Source organism: Henckelia pumila, chromosome 1 (genome assembly GCF_033568475.1).
Source record: "Henckelia pumila isolate YLH828 chromosome 1, ASM3356847v2, whole genome shotgun sequence".
Classification (NCBI taxonomy): domain Eukaryota; kingdom Viridiplantae; phylum Streptophyta; class Magnoliopsida; order Lamiales; family Gesneriaceae; genus Henckelia; species Henckelia pumila.
In genome coordinates, this window is record NC_133120.1 from 130598102 (window position 1) to 130605611 (window position 7510).

At 36.7% G+C, this 7510-nt stretch overlaps 1 long non-coding RNA gene across 1 annotated transcript; it reads right to left on the reverse strand.

The window, feature by feature from the left end:
* Positions 1 to 5409: 5409 nt before the first annotated feature.
* On the reverse strand, positions 5410 to 5854 carry LOC140876334 (uncharacterized). The gene is made up of 3 exons (XR_012148748.1): positions 5771 to 5854; positions 5642 to 5681; positions 5410 to 5541 (listed from the first exon to the last, which is right to left on the reverse strand). It is a non-coding gene; the product is annotated as an uncharacterized lncRNA (long non-coding RNA).
* Positions 5855 to 7510: the final 1656 nt, after the last annotated feature.

The window sequence follows — 7510 nt, forward strand, 5'->3', positions numbered from 1 at the left end:
GTTAAGAACAGGTATCCTTTACCCCGAATAGATGACCTTTTTGATCAGCTGCAGCGTTCTTCTGTCTATTCAAAGATTGATCTGAGGTCAGGCTATCATCAGCTGAGAGTGCGAGAGGAAGATGTTCCTAAGACCGCATTCAGAACTAGGTATGGTCATTTTGAGTTTATAGTCATGCCGTTCGGTTTGACTAATGCTCACGCGGTTTTTATGGGTTTGATGAACCTTATCTTTCAGCGTTATTTAGATAAGTTCGTCATTATCTTTATTGATGATATTCTTATCTACTCGAAGAACCGTACTGACCATGCAGAGCACTTGAGGACCGTACTGACCATGCAGATTTTGCGAGTTGATCAGTTGTTTGCCAAGTTGTCTAAATGTGAATTCTGGTTGGATCGAGTTTTCTTTCTCGATCACATTATTTCAGGAGATGGGATTTCAGTCGATCCCAGCAAGATTGACGCGGTTATGAATTGGCCTAGACCGACATCAGTACCTGAGATCCGAAGCGTCATGGGTTTAGCTGGTTATTATCGCAGATTCATCGAGGGTTTCTCGTCTATTGCCAAGCCAATTACCCAGCTGACTCAGAAGAATGCGCCTTTTGTCTGGACTTCAGATTGTGAAGCTAGCTATGTTGATCTGAAGAGGAGACTGACCAGTGCTCCGATTCTTTCTATTCCGAAGGGTACTGGAGGTTTCACAGTCTATTGTGATGCTTCTAACCGAGGCTTGGGTTGTGTTCTTATGCAGCATAAGCATGTGGTGGCGTATGCATCGAGGCAGCTAAAACCGCACGAGACTCGTTATTCGGTTCATGATCTTGAACTAGCTGCGATCGTCTTTGCTCTAAAGATCTGGCGTCACTATCTGTATGGTGAGTCTTTCAAGATCTTTTCTGACCATAAGAGCCTTAAGTACTTGTTTTCACAGGCAGAGCTGAATATGAGACAGAGAAGATGGTTAGATCTGTTGAAGGATTTTGACTGTGAAATCAAGTATTATCCGGGAAAGTCGAATGCAGTTGCAGATGCCTTGAGCCGAAAGCTTTGTTCTTTATCTCTTTCTACTATCGGTGTTTCTCAGTTGATCGAGGATTGTTGCACTTCTGGTTTAGAGTTTGAAACAGATAGGGAGACTATCAGAGTGTTTGCTATTCAAGCCGAGTCGGAGTTGTTTGTTGCGATCAGAGAAGCACAGAAGTCTGAGCCGAGCATTCAGGTTTCAGTAGAGAAAGTCAGATCTGGGAATCAGTCTGAATTCCAGGTTAGAGATGACGTTTTGTTTGTGAATAACCATATTTTTGTGCCAGATATTTTGGAGTTGAGATAGCTTATTCTCCGAGAGGCTCATTGTAGTCGGTTTAGTATTCATCATGGAGGTCGTAAGATGTACAACAACCTGAAGAACCAGTTCTGGTGGAAGAGAATGAAGAGCGATGTTGCGAGGTTTGTATCTCGGTGTTTGAACTGTCAGCAAGTAAAAGCAGAGCGGAAGCGACCAGGAGGTCTGTTGCACAGTCTATCTGTTTCTGAATGGAAGTGGGATCATATTTTCATGGATTTCGTCACTAAGCTACCATGATCCATTCGAGGATGCGATGCCATTTGGGTAGTGATAGACCGATTGACGAAGTTTGCGTGTTTTATTCCGTACAGGATGACGTATTGTCATGATCAGATGACTGAGTTGTATGTTAGCAATGTTGTGAGATTGCATGGTGTGCCGAAGTCGATCGTTTCAGACAAAGATCCTAGATTCACTTCTCACTTCTGGCACAGTCTTCAGGAGGCACTTGGTACTCGATTGCATCTGAGTACAGCTTATCATCCTCAGACCGATGGACAGTCAGAGCGGACTATCCAGACGTTAGAGGATATGCTGCGAGCGGTAGTGCTAGACTTTGGCACTAGTTGGCAAGATTCCTTGCCTCTTGTTGAGTTTTCTTACAACAACAGCTTCCAAGCGAGTATCGGTATGGCGCCTTTTGAGGCTTAGTATGGTAAGAAGTGCCGATCTCCGTTGTTTTGGGATGACTTGTCCAAGTCACCAGATTTGGGACCGGAGATGCTTAGAGATATGGCAGAACAGGTTAAGATCATTCAGACCAGAATGAAGTCAGCTCAAGATAGGCAGGCAAAGTATGCGAATGTCAGGCGTAGAGCTCTGAGTTTTGATCAGGGAGACCGAGTCTTTCTGAAGATTTCTCCGTTCAGAGGCACTGTCAGATTCGGTAAGAGAGGAAAGTTATCTCCGAGATTCATCGGGCCGTACGAGATTCTCGAGAAGATAGGCGATCTTGCCTACAGACTTGCACTTCCTTCTCATATCCTTCAGCCTGACGAAGCCGAGTTAGATGAGACTCTGAGCTACTTTGAGCGACCGATTCAGATCCTTGATCGGAAGGAAAAGCAACTCAAAACCAAGTTGATTCCGTTGGTGAAAGTGCAGTGGAGCCATCACGGCATCGAGGAAGCAACTTGGGAGACAGAATCTGACATGAGACAGCGATTTCTGGAGTTATTCGGATGACGTGAGTTTTCTTACTGTCTTTAGTTCTTTATTCTATCTTATGAGTTGTGGTTCTCGTTGATTTCGAGGACGAAATCTCTTCTTAGTGGGGGAGAATTGTAACGCCTCATTTTTATCTTAAATGAGTTTATTTGAGTTAATCGGAGATTACAGAGTTCAAGAGCCGACTTGATTTTGATCAGGGTCTTTTTTGCAAATTTTGGAAATTTCAGGGACCAAAATGCAAATATTGGATTTTATATATTATCTACTCATGGAAATGATTGACTTAGTCATTATTCACTCCCTTCATCCCTTCCAAACCGAGACCCTCCATTGTAGGCGCCCAAAACATCTTCCAAGCTTTGTGATTTTGATTTTCGGTCGATCCGTCCGTTGGAAATTATTTCTGAAGGCAGATTAGCGATCACTGCAGCGAGAGCTCCGTTATATCGTAAGTTTTCGGTCGATCCATTCTAGTTTTTGGATGTTGTTAGAATCGTTCTAGATTCGAGTATGTTGTTCTTGACAGAGTTCTGATCGTTTATTATCTGTCGGTTTTGAATTAGAGCAATGTTCGGATTTGTTATGATTTTTGGAAGCCATTTTCGAAAATGTGGATTTTTGGATTGATGGGTTTGCTTTGTTATTGTTGTTTTTGGCATTGATATGAGGTTATATCGGTATTGAACTGTTGTCTGCGTTTTCGGTTTGTTCAGTTTATAGCCGTTATGCCGTCGGTTTGAGTTTTGGAGATTTCAAACCATTTTCGTATTGATTGAAGCTTTGGCTTGTGAGTGATCATTGTTGTTGATCAACTCTTGTATTCATATAGATTCGTTGGAGTTGTCGAGTCCTGTGCTAGCAACATTTGATCGTCGAGTTTTGGACGAAGAATGGTAAAGAGATTTCCTTGAACCGTTGTTTGTTGTTTAGGTTGTATAGTTGTTCATACAATATTTTGTTGTAGCTTGTCCGGAGTTGGATCTACGACATTGAAAGGTAAAATCAGTCATCATAGTGGGATAGCATACTCGGGACAGTTGTTTCTCAAGTTTTCCTTTCAAATCACATATTGCATCTACACTTGTTCTAGCATGAGGAACTTGAGTCTTGTTGATTGATTTTGCTTTTGACTATGTGGCTTATGTTTTATGTTTCTGTTATGCATTGATCTTGAGCCTACGTTGATTTCAGCGGGCAGAACCGCCCTTTTTGTTTGGACGTTTGGGAACTATGATTGAGTGACCTAGGTCGTAATCGTATCGCCTAGTGCTAGCATACTCATTATGGTTGCTCAAAGTCTAGAGGAGTGAGATATGTGGCACCACCTCGATTGCGCAGCTTCGGCGCGGGTGCGCTAACTTCAGCGCGGGCGCACGAGCCTTCTCTAAAAAAAAAAAATAAATCATTGGCTGCTTCTAATCTTGGTTTCTCGTTTACTTATCGGTTGTTTTCTCCGAGATTAGTTGATTAGAAACGAGGTCTCACAGGCACCAACAAAGCCGATCCCTTAGCCAAACCCAGATTAGCTAATTCATCTGCCACAACATAATTAGCTTCCCTGTAGACATGAGACTTCCGCACCATCGAAGAATTTAAAATCCCCTGAATTTGTTTCAGAATGGAACTAAGTTCCCAACAAGTATTGTCCGCATCAATAATGGCTAAAGCTGCCATAGAATCAACTTCAAGCCATAATGAGAAAAAAATTATAAAGCTTGCATATTTGCAACCCCTTAAGAATGGCACAAAGTTCAGCTCTTGTATTAGTCCCATGTCTAATAGAATCATGGTAAGCTAGGATAATCTTGCATGATTGATCTCTGATGATACCACCAATATCATATTCTCCATCACCTTTCGTACAACCATTTGAATTAATTTTGAAATGACCCATTGTCGGGGCATCCATCAAATCACTCGAATGAAAGAGGTTCGAGTAATTTTATGAGCGAGCCCAAAATATCCAGCCACAGCTCCATGACCACGCCAGTGATCTACCTTCAAAACCCCTGCACGACCAAGAGAAATAATATACTCCTTAATATTCATGATAATCTTGGCCGATTGGATGCGAACAGTCGAACACCCCGATTTTTATGGTCACACTAAAAAAAAAGTAGCCGCATAGAAGCGGTTATTTTTACTTTTACGAATGGTTTTCAACCACTCTTAAGCTTTTACCATCGGTTACAAAACTGTTCCTCCTGTTGGCATCCCTATAGCTTATAAAAGCGGTTTTCCTCACCGTTGGTAAATGTTGGAAAACCGCCCCTATTGTGCACTATAGGAACAGGGGAAACCGCGTCTATACATCATGAATATAGGGTCAATTTCAAACCGATTCTAAAGTTTTGAATTTAGGAATGCTTTATAGGTGATCTTAAAGCTATAGCATGCATGAATGCTTTTAAAATGTTCTTGATATTGTGGGATATAGAAGCGACACTAACCGACTCTAAAGCTACACTTTTAGATTTAGTCTAAAACCACTCTTGAAGATTTAGGATTGGAGCGGTTTAAAATTGCTCTTCAAATGTGCATTAAGAACAATTTCAAACCGTTCATATAACAATTTATAAGCATTCTTGGAGCCATGGATTTGAGCCAAAATATGCTCCTAAAAAACGCTTATTATAGAATCGATTTCAAAACTCCATGGAACAAATTTTATTAAACAAATTTGCATTCATTTTAATTTGACTTTATATTAATTATTTCCATAAATTAATGTAGCATAAATCACAATACAATTAATCATTCAATGACAAAAAATAAATAAATACTCATTTATTAAACAACAAAAATCATTGTACATTTAAAATATCAATAAAAAAACAATGTAACATTAGCAAACAAATACTATCACAACTACGAAAATAAGTTAAATGAAACTTCAATTTAAAACTCTATAGAATTAGGATCTGGTTCCACGGGTGGAAGATATCTGTTATTGTTCTGTGTATTTGGTGGAGTACATATCGTCTCAGACATCGAATTTGTCGAATGTTCAAGTTCAAACATCTACATGAAAAAAAATCATAAAAATAAAAATAAAAATAAATTAATATTGTACAATGTTTAGTAATTTTTTTAAAAATGTAGATAATATATAATCGAATACCTTTTTTGTATGTGTTCCGTATGCATATCTGGGAGGCAACCTTGCACAATCACATTATGCAACGTAAAATATTGATATGTTTTGAAATAAGATATTGGCATTAAAATCAGATTTCTTTGAAATTTGTACCTTTTAGATGCGATTATGTTTTTAAACAGTGGTAGATTATCATCAGCTATCAACATCTTCAAGAAATTCCAAAATAAACTGTGTATGTAACATAAAAAAAAAACATCAGCAATAAGATAAACATTAACAACTCTAGCAAAACAAGATAACCAAGACATCCCAACCATCACTGCCATCAAAATATTTCCAAATTCAATAAATGAAATAAAATCAACAAAGTTATAAATATCATATGCACTAAATAAAATACTGGACTAAAACATTACCTCCAGAATTTGGAATACTACAGAGAAGGGCTGGGATGCGGCGGCACAAAAAAAGGAGGAATAATATTGACGTTTTTAGAGAGGAAATGATAAATTTCTAGTGAAGGAAACGAGTGCACGGATGGAATGTAAACCAACGCACAAATTATAAATGTGAGAAAGTAGAAATGAGAGGCGCGAGCGGGAATCAAAATTTTAGAAATGTGAAGAGCGCGATGGATTTTTGAAATTTAGGATTGAGTGGCGCTGGATGAAAATCATGAATGTTGAAATTTAGGATTGAGTGGCGCTGGATGAAAATCATGAATGATTTATGGTTAATTGTTATTTAATTAATTAATATAAAGAATGATAATGCTAGTTTTTTTTAAAAAAAATTTGAAAACATAATTAGTAAAATAATTGTTTTGAAAGCTCGAAAGTTTGAAATTTATAATTAATATATAGTGACCAAAATAAAATAAAATTTTAAAATTTATAAGTAAGAGATAAGCAGATAAAATAATAATATTAAGCATGGAGAGTTAAAGATTTAAAAATAATTGAATATAAATTGTTTACATACTTAATTTTAGGGATAGAATAAATCAGTTGAATACTTGAATTGAAGAATTTTAAAAACTTATAAATTAGTGGAAAAATAACGCAATGGATAATTCACATTATCAAAAATAAAATGGATAAGTTTAAAGAGTTTAAATTTTTTTAATTAGTATTTGGGAGAGCTTTTAGGAAACACTTTTCAGATTTTCTTTAACAAAGAAAAATCTAAGAAGTTTTTCCTAGAATCTCTACTATCAATTTTAGATGATATTAGTCATCACATCACACACATATTGTGTGTATATAAAATTTCTATTTTTTAGATAAAAATATATAATATTTTTAAATTTTAATATGATTAAAAAATTTTAGTTGATATTCACTTTTCTCAGATAAAATTCATTTTGAAAATGAGGTAGATAATATCAAAATTTTGAAAAACAAATACTATGAATTATTAAAAATTTCGAGAACTTAGTTTGTGTGTTTGTGTCATTGACGTGTGTTTGTATTCTAAGAAATAAGCATGTGTGTTTTTAGGTCTAATTGGGTATGTATGTTAAGTGTTTTTACTCCTTTTAAATTAAAAATGTATGTAATTGTAATTTTTATGTAAGACAATTTAGTAGGAACACTTAAATTACAAAAATAGTTTTTCTAAGTGGATCCATTATAATAAAGTAAATAATGAATATAATATAAATTCATTCATTTATTTTTTACAAGAGCAATTGAAACGTGACATTTGAGATGCAATGCGATTTAAAATATTCGAGTTGTGTTCAGCTATGAATTTCAGTAGGATAACATACGCTTGGTCATAAAATAATCTTTCGTAAAGTGAAAAGTGCTAAGTCCTACAATTAGTATCAGAGTCAATGTCATGAGTTCGATTCCCACTAATTGCTAAGAGTGCAATTAATGGGAGAGA